At 35.3% G+C, this 18956-nt stretch overlaps 1 long non-coding RNA gene across 1 annotated transcript; it reads left to right on the top strand.

Annotated features, from left to right (window-relative positions):
• Window positions 1-4992: 4992 nt before the first annotated feature.
• On the top strand, window positions 4993-17960 carry LOC148756096 (uncharacterized). Its single transcript, XR_016018278.1, has 2 exons — window positions 4993-15543; window positions 17405-17960. It is a non-coding gene; the product is annotated as an uncharacterized LOC148756096 (long non-coding RNA).
• Window positions 17961-18956: the final 996 nt, after the last annotated feature.

The following is an 18956-nucleotide window of genomic DNA, read 5'->3' as shown; positions in this document are numbered from 1 at the left end:
CTACATAGATAAACAATTAGATAGAGAGGAATAGCTACATAGATACACAATTAGATAGAGAGGAATAGCTACATAGATACACAATTAGATAGAGAGGAATAGCTACATAGATACAGAATTAGACAGAGAGGAATAGCTACATAGATACACATTAGATAGAGAGGAATACCTAGATAGATACAGAATTAGATAGGAATAGCTACATAGATACAGAATTAGATAGAGAGGAATAGCTACATAGATACACATTAGATAGAGAGGAATAGCTAGATAGATACAGAATTAGATAGAGAGGAATAGCTAGATAGATACAGATTTAGACAGAGAGGCATCGGTACATAGATACAGAATTAGATAGAGAGGAATAGCTAGATAGATACAGAATTAGATACAGAGGAATAGCTACATAGATACACTATTAGATAGAGAGGAATAGCTAGATAGATACACAATTAGATAGAGAGGAATAGCTAGATAGATACAGATATAGACAGAGAGGAATAGCTACATAGAACCACAATTAGATAGAGAGGAATAGCTAAATAGATACAGAATTAGACAGAGAGGAATAGCTACATAGATACAGAATTAGATAGAGAGGAATAGCTGAATAGATACAGATTTAGACAGAGAGGCATAGGTACATAGATACACAATTAGATAGTGAGGAATAGCTAGATAGATACAGAATTAGATAGAGAGGAATAGCTACATATATACACAATTAGATAGAGAGGAATAGCTACATAGATACACAATTAGATAGAGAGGAATAGCTAGATAGATACAGAATTAGATAGAGAGGAATTGCTAGATAGATACAGATTTAGATAGAGAGGAATAGCTACATAGATACAGATTTAGACAGAGAGGAATAGCTACATAGATACACAATTAGATAGAGAGGAATAGCTACATAGATACACAATTAGATAGAGAGGAATAGCTAGATAGAAACAGAATTAGAGAGGAATAGCTAGATAGATACAGATTTAGACAGAGAGGAATAGCTACATAGATACACAATTAGATAGAGAGGAATAGCTACATAGATACACAATTAGATACAGAGGAATAGCTACATAGATACACAATTAGATAGAGAGGAATAGCTACATAGATACACAATTAGATAGAGAGGAATATCTAGATAGATACAGAATTAGATAGAGAGGAATTGCTAGATAGATACAGATTTAGATAGAGAGGAATAGCTACATAGATACAGATTTAGACAGAGAGGAATAGCTACATAGATACACAATTAGATAGAGAGGAATAGCTACATAGATACACAATCAGATAGAGAGGAATAGTAGATAGATACAGAATTAGATAGAGAGGAATAGCTACATAGATACACAATTAGATAGAGAGGAATAGCTTCATAGATACACAATTAGATAGAGAAGAATAGCTAGATAGATACAGATTTAGACAGAGAGGAATAGCTACATAGATACACAATTAGATAGAGAGGAATAGCTACATAGATACACAATTAGATAGAGAGGAATAGCTAGATAGATACAGAATTAGATAGAGAGGAATAGCTACATAGATAAACAATTAGATAGAGAGGAATAGCTACATAGATACACAATTAGATAGAGAGGAATAGCTACATAGATACACAATTAGATAGAGAGGAATAGCTAGATAGATACACAATTAGATAGAGAGGAATAGCTACATAGATACACAATTAGATAGAGAGGAATAGCTACATAGATACACAATTAGATAGAGAGGAATAGCTAGATAGATACAGAATTAGATAGAGAGGAATAGCTACATAGATAAACAATTAGATAGAGAGGAATAGCTACATAGATACACAATTAGATAGAGAGGAATAGCTACATAGATACACAATTAGATAGAGAGGAATAGCTAGATAGATACACAATTAGATAGAGAGGAATAGCTAGATAGATACAGATTTAGACAGAGAGGAACAGCTACATAGATACACAATTAGATAGAGAGGAACAGCTACATAGATACACAATTAGATAGAGAGGAATAGCTAGATAGATACACAATTAGATAGAGAGGATTAGCTACATAGATACACAATTAGATAGAGAGGAATAGCTACATAGATACACAATTAGATAGAGAGGAATAGCTACATAGATACACAATTAGATAGAGAGGAATAGCTAGATAGATACAGAATTAGATAGGAATAGCTACATAGATAAACAATTAGATAGAGAGGAATAGCTACATAGATACACAATTAGATAGAGAGGAATAGCTACATAGATACACAATTAGATAGAGAGGAATAGCTAGATAGATACAGATTTAGACAGAGAGGAATAGCTACATAGATACACAATTAGATAGAGAGGAATAGCTACATAGATACACAATTAGATAGAGAGGAATAGCTACATAGATACAGAATTAGATAGAGAGGAATAGCTACATAGATAAACAATTAGATAGAGAGGAATAGCTACATAGATACACAATTAGATAGAGAGGAATAGCTACATAGATACACAATTAGATAGAGAGGAATAGCTACATAGATACAGAATTAGACAGAGAGGAATAGCTACATAGATACACATTAGATAGAGAGGAATAGCTAGATAGATACAGAATTAGATAGGAATAGCTACATAGATACACAATTAGATAGAGAGGAATAGCTACATAGATACACAATTAGATAGAGAGGAATAGCTACATAGATACACAATTAGATAGAGAGGAATAGCTACATAGATACACAATTAGAGTGAGAGGAATAGCTACATAGATACACAATTAGATAGAGAGGAATATCTAGATAGATACAGAATTAGATAGAGAGGAATTGCTAGATAGATACAGATTTAGATAGAGAGGAATAGCTACATAGATACAGATTTAGACAGAGAGGAATAGCTACATAGATACACAATTAGATAGAGAGGAATAGCTACATAGATACACAATTAGATAGAGAGGAATAGTAGATAGATACAGAATTAGATAGAGAGGAATAGCTACATAGATACACAATTAGATAGAGAGGAATAGCTACATAGATACACAATTAGATAGAGAGGAATAGCTAGATAGATACAGATTTAGATAGAGAGGAATAGCTACATAGATAAACAATTAGATAGAGAGGAATAGCTACATAGATACACAATTAGATAGAGAGGAATAGCTACATAGATACACAATTAGATAGAGAGGAATAGCTACATAGATACAGAATTAGACAGAGAGGAATAGCTACATAGATACACATTAGATAGAGAGGAATACCTAGATAGATACAGAATTAGATAGGAATAGCTACATAGATACAGAATTAGATAGAGAGGAATAGCTACATAGATACACATTAGATAGAGAGGAATAGCTAGATAGATACAGAATTAGATAGAGAGGAATAGCTACATAGATACAGATTTAGACAGAGAGAAATAGCTACATAGATACACAATTAGATAGAGAGGAATAGCTAGATAGATACAGAATTAGATAGAGAGGAATAGCTACATAGATACACAATTAGATAGAGAGGAATAGCTAGATAGATACAGAATTAGATAGAGAGGAATAGCTAGATAGATACAGATTTAGACAGAGAGGCATCGGTACATAGATACAGAATTAGATAGAGAGGAATAGCTAGATAGATACAGAATTAGATACAGAGGAATAGCTACATAGATACACTATTAGATAGAGAGGAATAGCTAGATAGATACACAATTAGATAGAGAGGAATAGCTAGATAGATACAGATATAGACAGAGAGGAATAGCTACATAGATACACAATTAGATAGAGAGGAATAGCTACATAGATACAGATTTAGACAGAGAGGAATAGCTACATAGATACACAATTAGATAGAGAGGAATAGCTACATAGATACACAATCAGATAGAGAGGAATAGTAGATAGATACAGAATTAGATAGAGAGGAATAGCTACATAGATACACAATTAGATAGAGAGGAATAGCTACATAGATACACAATTAGATAGAGAGGAATAGCTACATAGATACACAATTAGATAGAGAGGAATAGCTAGATAGGTACAGATTTAGACAGAGAGGAATAGCTACATAGATACACAATTAGATAGAGAGGAATAGCTACATAGATACACAATTAGATAGAGAGGAATAGCTAGATAGATACAGAATTAGATACAGAGGAATAGCTACATAGATACACTATTAGATTAGAGGAATAGCTACATAGATACACAATTAGATAGAGAGGAATAGCTAGATAGATACAGATTTAGACAGAGAGGAATAGCTACATAGATACACAATTAGATAGAGAGGAATAGCTACATAGATACACAATTAGATAGAGAGGAATAGCTACATAGATACACAATTAGATAGAGAGGAATAGCTACATAGATACACAATTAGAGTGAGAGGAATAGCTACATAGATACACAATTAGATAGAGAGGAATATCTAGATAGATACAGAATTAGATAGAGAGGAATTGCTAGATAGATACAGATTTAGATAGGAATAGCTACATAGATACAGATTTAGACAGAGAGGAATAGCTACATAGATACACAATTAGATAGAGAGGAATAGCTACATAGATACACAATTAGATAGAGAGGAATAGTAGATAGATACAGAATTAGATAGAGAGGAATAGCTACATAGATACACAATTAGATAGAGAGGAATAGCTACATAGATACACAATTAGATAGAGAGGAATAGCTAGATAGATACAGATTTAGATAGAGAGGAATAGCTACATAGATAAACAATTAGATAGAGAGGAATAGCTACATAGATACACAATTAGATAGAGAGGAATAGCTACATAGATACACAATTAGATAGAGAGGAATAGCTACATAGATACAGAATTAGACAGAGAGGAATAGCTACATAGATACACATTAGATAGAGAGAAATACCTAGATAGATACAGAATTAGATAGGAATAGCTACATAGATACAGAATTAGATAGAGAGGAATACCTACATAGATACACATTAGATAGAGAGGAATAGCTAGATAGATACAGAATTAGATAGAGAGGAATAGCTAGATAGATACAGATTTAGACAGAGAGGCATCGGTACATAGATACAGAATTAGATAGAGAGGAATAGCTAGATAGATACAGAATTAGATACAGAGGAATAGCTACATAGATACACTATTAGATAGAGAGGAATAGCTAGATAGATACACAATTAGATAGAGAGGAATAGCTAGATAGATACAGATATAGACAGAGAGGAATAGCTACATAGAACCACAATTAGATAGAGAGGAATAGCTAAATAGATACAGAATTAGACAGAGAGGAATAGCTACATAGATACAGAATTAGATAGAGAGGAATAGCTGAATAGATACAGATTTAGACAGAGAGGCATAGGTACATAGATACACAATTAGATAGTGAGGAATAGCTAGATAGATACAGAATTAGATAGAGAGGAATAGCTACATATATACACAATTAGATAGAGAGGAATAGCTACATAGATACACAATTAGATAGAGAGGAATAGCTAGATAGATACAGAATTAGATAGAGAGGAATTGCTAGATAGATACAGATTTAGATAGAGAGGAATAGCTACATAGATACAGATTTAGACAGAGAGGAATAGCTACATAGATACACAATTAGATAGAGAGGAATAGCTACATAGATACACAATTAGATAGAGAGGAATAGCTAGATAGAAACAGAATTAGAGAGGAATAGCTAGATAGATACAGATTTAGACGGAGAGGAATAGCTACATAGATACACAATTAGATAGAGAGGAATAGCTACATAGATACACAATTAGATACAGAGGAATAGCTACATAGATACACAATTAGATAGAGAGGAATAGCTACATAGATACACAATTAGATAGAGAGGAATATCTAGATAGATACAGAATTAGATAGAGAGGAATTGCTAGATAGATACAGATTTAGATAGAGAGGAATAGCTACATAGATACAGATTTAGACAGAGAGGAATAGCTACATAGATACACAATTAGATAGAGAGGAATAGCTACATAGATACACAATCAGATAGAGAGGAATAGTAGATAGATACAGAATTAGATAGAGAGGAATAGCTACATAGATACACAATTAGATAGAGAGGAATAGCTTCATAGATACACAATTAGATAGAGAGGAATAGCTAGATAGATACAGATTTAGACAGAGAGGAATAGCTACATAGATACACAATTAGATAGAGAGGAATAGCTACATAGATACACAATTAGATAGAGAGGAATAGCTAGATAGATACAAAATTAGATAGAGAGGAATAGCTACATAGATAAACAATTAGATAGAGAGGAATAGCTACATAGATACACAATTAGATAGAGAGGAATAGCTACATAGATACACAATTAGATAGAGAGGAATAGCTAGATAGATACAGAATTAGATAGAGAGGAATTGCTAGATAGATACAGATTTAGATAGAGAGGAATAGCTACATAGATACAGATTTAGACAGAGAGGAATAGCTACATAGATACACAATTAGATAGAGAGGAATAGCTACATAGATACACAATTAGATAGAGAGGAATAGCTAGATAGAAACAGAATTAGAGAGGAATAGCTAGATAGATACAGATTTAGACGGAGAGGAATAGCTACATAGATACACAATTAGATAGAGAGGAATAGCTACATAGATACACAATTAGATACAGAGGAATAGCTACATAGATACACAATTAGATAGAGAGGAATAGCTACATAGATACACAATTAGATAGAGAGGAATATCTAGATAGATACAGAATTAGATAGAGAGGAATAGCTAGATAGATACAGATTTAGACAGAGAGGCATCGGTACATAGATACAGAATTAGATAGAGAGGAATAGCTAGATAGATACAGAATTAGATACAGAGGAATAGCTACATAGATACACTATTAGATAGAGAGGAATAGCTAGATAGATACACAATTAGATAGAGAGGAATAGCTAGATAGATACAGATATAGACAGAGAGGAATAGCTACATAGAACCACAATTAGATAGAGAGGAATAGCTAAATAGATACAGAATTAGACAGAGAGGAATAGCTACATAGATACAGAATTAGATAGAGAGGAATAGCTGAATAGATACAGATTTAGACAGAGAGGCATAGGTACATAGATACACAATTAGATAGTGAGGAATAGCTAGATAGATACAGAATTAGATAGAGAGGAATAGCTACATATATACACAATTAGATAGAGAGGAATAGCTACATAGATACACAATTAGATAGAGAGGAATAGCTAGATAGATACAGAATTAGATAGAGAGGAATTGCTAGATAGATACAGATTTAGATAGAGAGGAATAGCTACATAGATACAGATTTAGACAGAGAGGAATAGCTACATAGATACACAATTAGATAGAGAGGAATAGCTACATAGATACACAATTAGATAGAGAGGAATAGCTAGATAGAAACAGAATTAGAGAGGAATAGCTAGATAGATACAGATTTAGACAGAGAGGAATAGCTACATAGATACACAATTAGATAGAGAGGAATAGCTACATAGATACACAATTAGATACAGAGGAATAGCTACATAGATACACAATTAGATAGAGAGGAATAGCTACATAGATACACAATTAGATAGAGAGGAATATCTAGATAGATACAGAATTAGATAGAGAGGAATTGCTAGATAGATACAGATTTAGATAGAGAGGAATAGCTACATAGATACAGATTTAGACAGAGAGGAATAGCTACATAGATACACAATTAGATAGAGAGGAATAGCTACATAGATACACAATCAGATAGAGAGGAATAGTAGATAGATACAGAATTAGATAGAGAGGAATAGCTACATAGATACACAATTAGATAGAGAGGAATAGCTTCATAGATACACAATTAGATAGAGAAGAATAGCTAGATAGATACAGATTTAGACAGAGAGGAATAGCTACATAGATACACAATTAGATAGAGAGGAATAGCTACATAGATACACAATTAGATAGAGAGGAATAGCTAGATAGATACAGAATTAGATAGAGAGGAATAGCTACATAGATAAACAATTAGATAGAGAGGAATAGCTACATAGATACACAATTAGATAGAGAGGAATAGCTACATAGATACACAATTAGATAGAGAGGAATAGCTAGATAGATACACAATTAGATAGAGAGGAATAGCTACATAGATACACAATTAGATAGAGAGGAATAGCTACATAGATACACAATTAGATAGAGAGGAATAGCTAGATAGATACAGAATTAGATAGAGAGGAATAGCTACATAGATAAACAATTAGATAGAGAGGAATAGCTACATAGATACACAATTAGATAGAGAGGAATAGCTACATAGATACACAATTAGATAGAGAGGAATAGCTAGATAGATACACAATTAGATAGAGAGGAATAGCTAGATAGATACAGATTTAGACAGAGAGGAACAGCTACATAGATACACAATTAGATAGAGAGGAACAGCTACATAGATACACAATTAGATAGAGAGGAATAGCTAGATAGATACACAATTAGATAGAGAGGATTAGCTACATAGATACACAATTAGATAGAGAGGAATAGCTACATAGATACACAATTAGATAGAGAGGAATAGCTACATAGATACACAATTAGATAGAGAGGAATAGCTAGATAGATACAGAATTAGATAGGAATAGCTACATAGATAAACAATTAGATAGAGAGGAATAGCTACATAGATACACAATTAGATAGAGAGGAATAGCTACATAGATACACAATTAGATAGAGAGGAATAGCTAGATAGATACAGATTTAGACAGAGAGGAATAGCTACATAGATACACAATTAGATAGAGAGGAATAGCTACATAGATACACAATTAGATAGAGAGGAATAGCTACATAGATACAGAATTAGATAGAGAGGAATAGCTACATAGATAAACAATTAGATAGAGAGGAATAGCTACATAGATACACAATTAGATAGAGAGGAATAGCTACATAGATACACAATTAGATAGAGAGGAATAGCTACATAGATACAGAATTAGACAGAGAGGAATAGCTACATAGATACACATTAGATAGAGAGGAATAGCTAGATAGATACAGAATTAGATAGGAATAGCTACATAGATACACAATTAGATAGAGAGGAATAGCTACATAGATACACAATTAGATAGAGAGGAATAGCTACATAGATACACAATTAGATAGAGAGGAATAGCTACATAGATACACAATTAGAGTGAGAGGAATAGCTACATAGATACACAATTAGATAGAGAGGAATATCTAGATAGATACAGAATTAGATAGAGAGGAATTGCTAGATAGATACAGATTTAGATAGAGAGGAATAGCTACATAGATACAGATTTAGACAGAGAGGAATAGCTACATAGATACACAATTAGATAGAGAGGAATAGCTACATAGATACACAATTAGATAGAGAGGAATAGTAGATAGATACAGAATTAGATAGAGAGGAATAGCTACATAGATACACAATTAGATAGAGAGGAATAGCTACATAGATACACAATTAGATAGAGAGGAATAGCTAGATAGATACAGATTTAGATAGAGAGGAATAGCTACATAGATAAACAATTAGATAGAGAGGAATAGCTACATAGATACACAATTAGATAGAGAGGAATAGCTACATAGATACACAATTAGATAGAGAGGAATAGCTACATAGATACAGAATTAGACAGAGAGGAATAGCTACATAGATACACATTAGATAGAGAGGAATACCTAGATAGATACAGAATTAGATAGGAATAGCTACATAGATACAGAATTAGATAGAGAGGAATAGCTACATAGATACACATTAGATAGAGAGGAATAGCTAGATAGATACAGAATTAGATAGAGAGGAATAGCTACATAGATACAGATTTAGACAGAGAGAAATAGCTACATAGATACACAATTAGATAGAGAGGAATAGCTAGATAGATACAGAATTAGATAGAGAGGAATAGCTACATAGATACACAATTAGATAGAGAGGAATAGCTAGATAGATACAGAATTAGATAGAGAGGAATAGCTAGATAGATACAGATTTAGACAGAGAGGCATCGGTACATAGATACAGAATTAGATAGAGAGGAATAGCTAGATAGATACAGAATTAGATACAGAGGAATAGCTACATAGATACACTATTAGATAGAGAGGAATAGCTAGATAGATACACAATTAGATAGAGAGGAATAGCTAGATAGATACAGATATAGACAGAGAGGAATAGCTACATAGATACACAATTAGATAGAGAGGAATAGCTACATAGATACAGATTTAGACAGAGAGGAATAGCTACATAGATACACAATTAGATAGAGAGGAATAGCTACATAGATACACAATCAGATAGAGAGGAATAGTAGATAGATACAGAATTAGATAGAGAGGAATAGCTACATAGATACACAATTAGATAGAGAGGAATAGCTACATAGATACACAATTAGATAGAGAGGAATAGCTACATAGATACACAATTAGATAGAGAGGAATAGCTAGATAGGTACAGATTTAGACAGAGAGGAATAGCTACATAGATACACAATTAGATAGAGAGGAATAGCTACATAGATACACAATTAGATAGAGAGGAATAGCTAGATAGATACAGAATTAGATACAGAGGAATAGCTACATAGATACACTATTAGATTAGAGGAATAGCTACATAGATACACAATTAGATAGAGAGGAATAGCTAGATAGATACAGATTTAGACAGAGAGGAATAGCTACATAGATACACAATTAGATAGAGAGGAATAGCTACATAGATACACAATTAGATAGAGAGGAATAGCTACATAGATACACAATTAGATAGAGAGGAATAGCTACATAGATACACAATTAGAGTGAGAGGAATAGCTACATAGATACACAATTAGATAGAGAGGAATATCTAGATAGATACAGAATTAGATAGAGAGGAATTGCTAGATAGATACAGATTTAGATAGGAATAGCTACATAGATACAGATTTAGACAGAGAGGAATAGCTACATAGATACACAATTAGATAGAGAGGAATAGCTACATAGATACACAATTAGATAGAGAGGAATAGTAGATAGATACAGAATTAGATAGAGAGGAATAGCTACATAGATACACAATTAGATAGAGAGGAATAGCTACATAGATACACAATTAGATAGAGAGGAATAGCTAGATAGATACAGATTTAGATAGAGAGGAATAGCTACATAGATAAACAATTAGATAGAGAGGAATAGCTACATAGATACACAATTAGATAGAGAGGAATAGCTACATAGATACACAATTAGATAGAGAGGAATAGCTACATAGATACAGAATTAGACAGAGAGGAATAGCTACATAGATACACATTAGATAGAGAGGAATACCTAGATAGATACAGAATTAGATAGGAATAGCTACATAGATACAGAATTAGATAGAGAGGAATACCTACATAGATACACATTAGATAGAGAGGAATAGCTAGATAGATACAGAATTAGATAGAGAGGAATAGCTAGATAGATACAGATTTAGACAGAGAGGCATCGGTACATAGATACAGAATTAGATAGAGAGGAATAGCTAGATAGATACAGAATTAGATACAGAGGAATAGCTACATAGATACACTATTAGATAGAGAGGAATAGCTAGATAGATACACAATTAGATAGAGAGGAATAGCTAGATAGATACAGATATAGACAGAGAGGAATAGCTACATAGAACCACAATTAGATAGAGAGGAATAGCTAAATAGATACAGAATTAGACAGAGAGGAATAGCTACATAGATACAGAATTAGATAGAGAGGAATAGCTGAATAGATACAGATTTAGACAGAGAGGCATAGGTACATAGATACACAATTAGATAGTGAGGAATAGCTAGATAGATACAGAATTAGATAGAGAGGAATAGCTACATATATACACAATTAGATAGAGAGGAATAGCTACATAGATACACAATTAGATAGAGAGGAATAGCTAGATAGATACAGAATTAGATAGAGAGGAATTGCTAGATAGATACAGATTTAGATAGAGAGGAATAGCTACATAGATACAGATTTAGACAGAGAGGAATAGCTACATAGATACACAATTAGATAGAGAGGAATAGCTACATAGATACACAATTAGATAGAGAGGAATAGCTAGATAGAAACAGAATTAGAGAGGAATAGCTAGATAGATACAGATTTAGACGGAGAGGAATAGCTACATAGATACACAATTAGATAGAGAGGAATAGCTACATAGATACACAATTAGATACAGAGGAATAGCTACATAGATACACAATTAGATAGAGAGGAATAGCTACATAGATACACAATTAGATAGAGAGGAATATCTAGATAGATACAGAATTAGATAGAGAGGAATTGCTAGATAGATACAGATTTAGATAGAGAGGAATAGCTACATAGATACAGATTTAGACAGAGAGGAATAGCTACATAGATACACAATTAGATAGAGAGGAATAGCTACATAGATACACAATCAGATAGAGAGGAATAGTAGATAGATACAGAATTAGATAGAGAGGAATAGCTACATAGATACACAATTAGATAGAGAGGAATAGCTTCATAGATACACAATTAGATAGAGAGGAATAGCTAGATAGATACAGATTTAGACAGAGAGGAATAGCTACATAGATACACAATTAGATAGAGAGGAATAGCTACATAGATACACAATTAGATAGAGAGGAATAGCTAGATAGATACAAAATTAGATAGAGAGGAATAGCTACATAGATAAACAATTAGATAGAGAGGAATAGCTACATAGATACACAATTAGATAGAGAGGAATAGCTACATAGATACACAATTAGATAGAGAGGAATAGCTAGATAGATACAGAATTAGATAGAGAGGAATTGCTAGATAGATACAGATTTAGATAGAGAGGAATAGCTACATAGATACAGATTTAGACAGAGAGGAATAGCTACATAGATACACAATTAGATAGAGAGGAATAGCTACATAGATACACAATTAGATAGAGAGGAATAGCTAGATAGAAACAGAATTAGAGAGGAATAGCTAGATAGATACAGATTTAGACGGAGAGGAATAGCTACATAGATACACAATTAGATAGAGAGGAATAGCTACATAGATACACAATTAGATACAGAGGAATAGCTACATAGATACACAATTAGATAGAGAGGAATAGCTACATAGATACACAATTAGATAGAGAGGAATATCTAGATAGATACAGAATTAGATAGAGAGGAATTGCTAGATAGATACAGATTTAGATAGAGAGGAATAGCTACATAGATACAGATTTAGACAGAGAGGAATAGCTACATAGATACACAATTAGATAGAGAGGAATAGCTACATAGATACACAATCAGATAGAGAGGAATAGTAGATAGATACAGAATTAGATAGAGAGGAATAGCTACATAGATACACAATTAGATAGAGAGGAATAGCTTCATAGATACACAATTAGATAGAGAGGAATAGCTAGATAGATACAGATTTAGACAGAGAGGAATAGCTACATAGATACACAATTAGATAGAGAGGAATAGCTACATAGATACACAATTAGATAGAGAGGAATAGCTAGATAGATACAAAATTAGATAGAGAGGAATAGCTACATAGATAAACAATTAGATAGAGAGGAATAGCTACATAGATACACAATTAGATAGAGAGGAATAGCTACATAGATACACAATTAGATAGAGAGGAATAGCTAGATAGATACACAATTAGATAGAGAGGAATAGCTACATAGATACACAATTAGATAGAGAGGAATAGCTACATAGATACACAATTAGATAGAGAGGAATAGCTAGATAGATACAGAATTAGATAGAGAGGAATAGCTACATAGATAAACAATTAGATAGAGAGGAATAGCTACATAGATACACAATTAGATAGAGAGGAATAGCTACATAGATACACAATTAGATAGAGAGGAATAGCTAGATAGATACACAATTAGATAGAGAGGAATAGCTAGATAGATACAGATTTAGACAGAGAGGAATAGCTACATAGATACACAATTAGATAGAGAGGAATAGCTACATAGATACACAATTAGATAGAGAGGAATAGCTAGATAGATACACAATTAGATAGAGAGGATTAGCTACATAGATACACAATTAGATAGAGAGGAATAGCTACATAGATACACAATTAGATAGAGAGGAATAGCTACATAGATACACAATTAGATAGAGAGGAATAGCTAGATAGATACAGAATTAGATAGGAATAGCTACATAGATAAACAATTAGATAGAGAGGAATAGCTACATAGATACACAATTAGATAGAGAGGAATAGCTACATAGATACACAATTAGATAGAGAGGAATAGCTAGATAGATACAGATTTAGACAGAGAGGAATAGCTACATAGATACACAATTAGATAGAGACGAATAGCTACATAGATACACAATTAGATAGAGAGGAATAGCTAGATAGATACAGAATTAGATAGAGAGGAATAGCTAGATAGATACACAATTAGATAGAGAGGAATAGCTACATAGATACAGAATTAGACAGAGAGGAATAGCTACATAGATACACATTAGATAGAGAGGAATAGCTAGATAGATACAGAATTAGATAGGAATAGCTACATAGATACAGAATTAGATAGAGAGGAATAGCTACATAGATACACATTAGATAGAGAGGAATAGCTAGATAGATACAGAATTAGATAGAGAGGAATAGCTACATAGATACAGATTTAGACAGAGAGAAATAGCTACATAGATACACAATTAGATAGAGAGGAATAGCTAGATAGATACACAATTAGATAGAGAGGAATAGCTACATAGATACACAATTAGATAGAGAGGAATAGCTAGATAGATACAGAATTAGATAGAGAGGAATAGCTAGATAGATACAGATTTAGACAGAGAGGCATCGGTACATAGATACAGAATTAGATAGAGAGGAATAGCTAGATAGATACAGAATTAGATACAGAGGAATAGCTACATAGATAAACAATTAGATAGAGAGGAATAGCTACATAGATACACAATTAGATAGAGAGGAATAGCTACATAGATACACAATTAGACAGAGAGGAATAGCTACATAGATACACAATTAGATAGAGAGGAATAGCTACATAGATACAGATTTAGACAGAGAGGAATAGCTACATAGATACACAATTAGATAGAGAGGAATAGCTACATAGATACAGATTTAGACAGAGAGGAATAGCTACATAGATACAGAATTAGATAGAGAAGAATAGCTAGATAGATACGGAAATAGAGAGTTAGCAAGGAGTTGGTTGGTTGGCTGAGAAACGGATGGCAGGTTGCAGTTAGCAAGGAGTTGGCTGGTTGGCAGAGAAGCGGACGGCGGGTTGCAGATGGTGTGGCTCCTGCTTCCTGTGTCTCCAGCGCAGCCGCCAGCGGGAATATAGCGGTATGTCTCCCCTGTCTATGGCTCCTTGGGTGCTCCTTTTTGGCCTCACCATGTCCTGTGTTCTTCTGTGGGGAGCGGGACCAGAGTCCTTGCATGAGAGCTACTCAAACCAGTTAGCTTTTTCACAGCTGAACCAAGGAAGCCAAAGGCTTTCTGTCCCTGTGGTATTTCCTTATCATGAAAAACAGCACAAGAGACGTAGATACAAAAAATGACCACCTCTGGGAGGAAAGATTCAATAACGAAAACCTGTGAGTCACTACTCCCGAGAAACTAGCTTCAAAAATATTTTTTCCTGCCAATCTACATGTAGGAGAGAGGAAAAGGACACTCTGCACGTCTAAATTCTCCCAAACCCCACAGAAATAGACTGGGTAGGACGACAGGAAGAACAAAACACCGCTTCCCTCTGCCGGCAGACGTCCTTGAGCGCCCAGCTGCAGAGGTTTCCAGGAGCTCGCAGTGCCCCAGCCAGTGCTGCTCCTTGCAGGCTCTCCAGAACTGTGAGGGCTTTAAAAACTAATTCTTTTGCTCTCACCTGTGCTATCGGAGAGCCGGTCTGAGCCATGACAGGAAGGCATTCCAGGATGTAGGAACAATGCCTCATGAACAAAGCGAAGCAGATCAGGATTTATTAAAAGAAATATATTCCCAAAATGCAGGTGTGGACAGGCACAATAGGAAAGGGACTGGGGCCAAACAAAGATAATTTAGGATTATATTTTAATGAGGGCGTGAAATATTCACGGGTGGAGTGACAGATGACCCCAAGGCGTTGCCAGGGTGTGTCTTTGTTGATGACTCCTTCCCATTGGAGGAGGGATTCCCTTGTAGGAACTGTCCAGGGGACAGGAGCTGTGGAGATTGTTCCCTGACTGGAATGCTATTAGGGTTGTAATCCATGACAGTTAGCTGTAGCTGCACCTTTTCTTAGGAATGATGTCTCTTTTCTTTGTTTCCCCTCACATCTTCCTTCCTTTCCTCCCTGTTCTGCCAGTGGCCCTTCTTCTAGCTGAACTAATCGTCAAATTAACAGAACAGAATCAGATTAATAAGATAAAACTGAATTTTAACATATGTGCATGGGGAATTCTCATACGCGTAAAAATTCCAAGGACAGTGAGGTCAGATTGGGTGCTTTGCAGGTAATCTAGGAAGAGTGTCACACTCACAGAAGTTACATTGTTAGGCAAGCCAAAAAATAATGGGACACGGGGGAAGGGTGGTCAGCAGTCTCCAAGGGGCGTGTTCCCACCTCATGCTAAGGAGTTTATGCCAAGGTCCCCTTCCTAAACCGGGTCTTTCCATCTGAATCTCTTAGGCAGGAAAGGGGGAGGGTCAAAGGTTCTTTGAGTCTTTTGTTTCTTAACAACTAGCGTAAAATCAATATTCCCAAAGGCAAAAGTTTTGTTCCTCTTCATTCCCACCTTTGAAACTTTAATAAAAGTTTCACATCCAGAAGTTAAAATGGTAGATTATTCCTTATATCATTGATCTGGTCTTTTGGTCCTGAGACTAAGTTAGTTTAAATTGTTGAATCTTATTGCAGTGATGCAGATATATTCCCAAAGTTCACCTTTTATTAACTATCTGATTACTTGCTTAGGTGGGGGAGGAAGAAACTTTCCTCTACCTTCAAGATTCTTTTGGTTGCTCTAATAATCAAATAGACATGAGACAGATTAGCAAGAGAAAAATAAGCAGATTTAATACATACATCGAGGTCAAGGGTATCTGTGAGTTCCTCACTTATTTTGAAAATGAAAGTGTCTCCCACCAGAACTAGGGCAGCATCCTCCCTTCAAATCTTTGGATAACCCAGGGCGATCGCCCAGTTAGTGACTCATGTTTGTACCAACAGGACGGCAAATGGCCTCAGCAAACTTTGCTTTCACCGCCACCATGATGACAGTTGTCTGACCACGTCAAGTTCTCTGAGAACACGGTGGCCGCTATGGTAACAGTCTCCTCAACACCTCACACATCTAATGGACGTGATACTGCAATGAAACGGCTGTAATTGGCCACATCACCCTGCGGGACGTGCTTCTGCCTCAAGCAGTCCTTCATGTCTGCTGTCATCTCACTCGCTCTCTACGCGACTTTCTCAGCTTTCTCTGGCCTCTTCCGTCCTTGAACTTCTCTATCCATTGTCCTTCCCCGTTCTCAGCAGGGGACGTCCCCTCCTGGACAGAGAAATAAGAACCATCTGACACATCGCCCTCCTGTCTCTCTTTACTGACTCGTCCCCATTTGGTTTGAACATGCTCACATTTTACCCTTTTGTGCAAAAGACTCCTTTATTCTTCTCTCCCCTTTATAAAAACGACTATGGCGTCTCATTTCAATCAGTGACTTCCAAAAAGTCTCTTCCACATCTAATAAAGTCAAGCCTCTAATATAATGTAGATTTCTTATCCCTAGTGTGTTTGTTATTTTTTAAAATTGACGGAAAGATGGAATTAAAAATAATGGAGGGCCAGGGCGGTCGGGTGGCTCAGTTGGTGAGAGCCCAAGCTCTGGGCAGCAGGGCTGCCGGTTCGCTTTCCACAAAGGCCAGCGAGCTGCGCCCTCCACAACTAGAATGAAGACGAGCTGCAGCTGACTCCCAGGCAGTCGGAGGGCTCATTTGGCTGCAACTAAGATTGAACACAGCACTTTGAGCTTCGCTGTTGCAGAGCTCCCGAGTGGCCCAGTTGGTTAGAGCGCGGGCTCTCAACCACAAGGTTGCTGGTTCGAGTCCCGCAGGGGATGGTTTGTGTGCTGCCCCCTGCGACTAAGGTTGAACACAGCACCTTGAGCTGAGCTGCAGCTGAGCTCCCGGGTGGCTCAAGTGGTTACAGCGCGGGCTGTAACCACAAGGATGCCGGGTTCAATACAGCAGGGGGTTGTTTGTATTGTGTGTGTCCCCTGCGACTAAAATTGAACACGGCACCTTCCCTCGCTGAGCTGCCCGGGGCGGCTCCGGCGGCTCCGGCGGCTCCGGCGCTGCGGGCTCCCCTGCTCCCTCCCAGGAGGCTTCACTTTGTTGGAACGAAGCCAGGTTCAACTCTGGGCCCCTCTTAAAACAATCGAAACTAACAACATATTAGAACTAAGATCTACCTAAGACACATGAAATCATCCAAACTAGAAATGAATGCTAGAAAATGAAAGCTAGAATCAAACGACTTAGAATCATTATTTCTTTCAGAAGTGAAACTAGAAATGAAATGAAACTCTAAATGAAACGAACTTACAAAATGAAACTCGAAATGAAAGCTAGAAATACAAACGAAACTACAAAGCTGGAAATGAAATGAAACTAGAAATGCAAGTTAGAAACGAAACTAGAAATGAAAGCTAGAAATAGAAACTAAAGTAGAAATAAAGCTAGAAATGAAACTCAAAATGAAACCTAGAAATGAAACAAA

Source organism: Rhinolophus sinicus, chromosome 13 (assembly GCF_057876585.1).
Source record: "Rhinolophus sinicus isolate RSI-liver-muscle chromosome 13, RSI-T2T, whole genome shotgun sequence".
Classification (NCBI taxonomy): Eukaryota; Metazoa; Chordata; class Mammalia; order Chiroptera; family Rhinolophidae; genus Rhinolophus; species Rhinolophus sinicus.
Note: the sequence above shows the minus strand (reverse complement) of the source record. Positions and strands in the feature narration are given on the sequence as shown.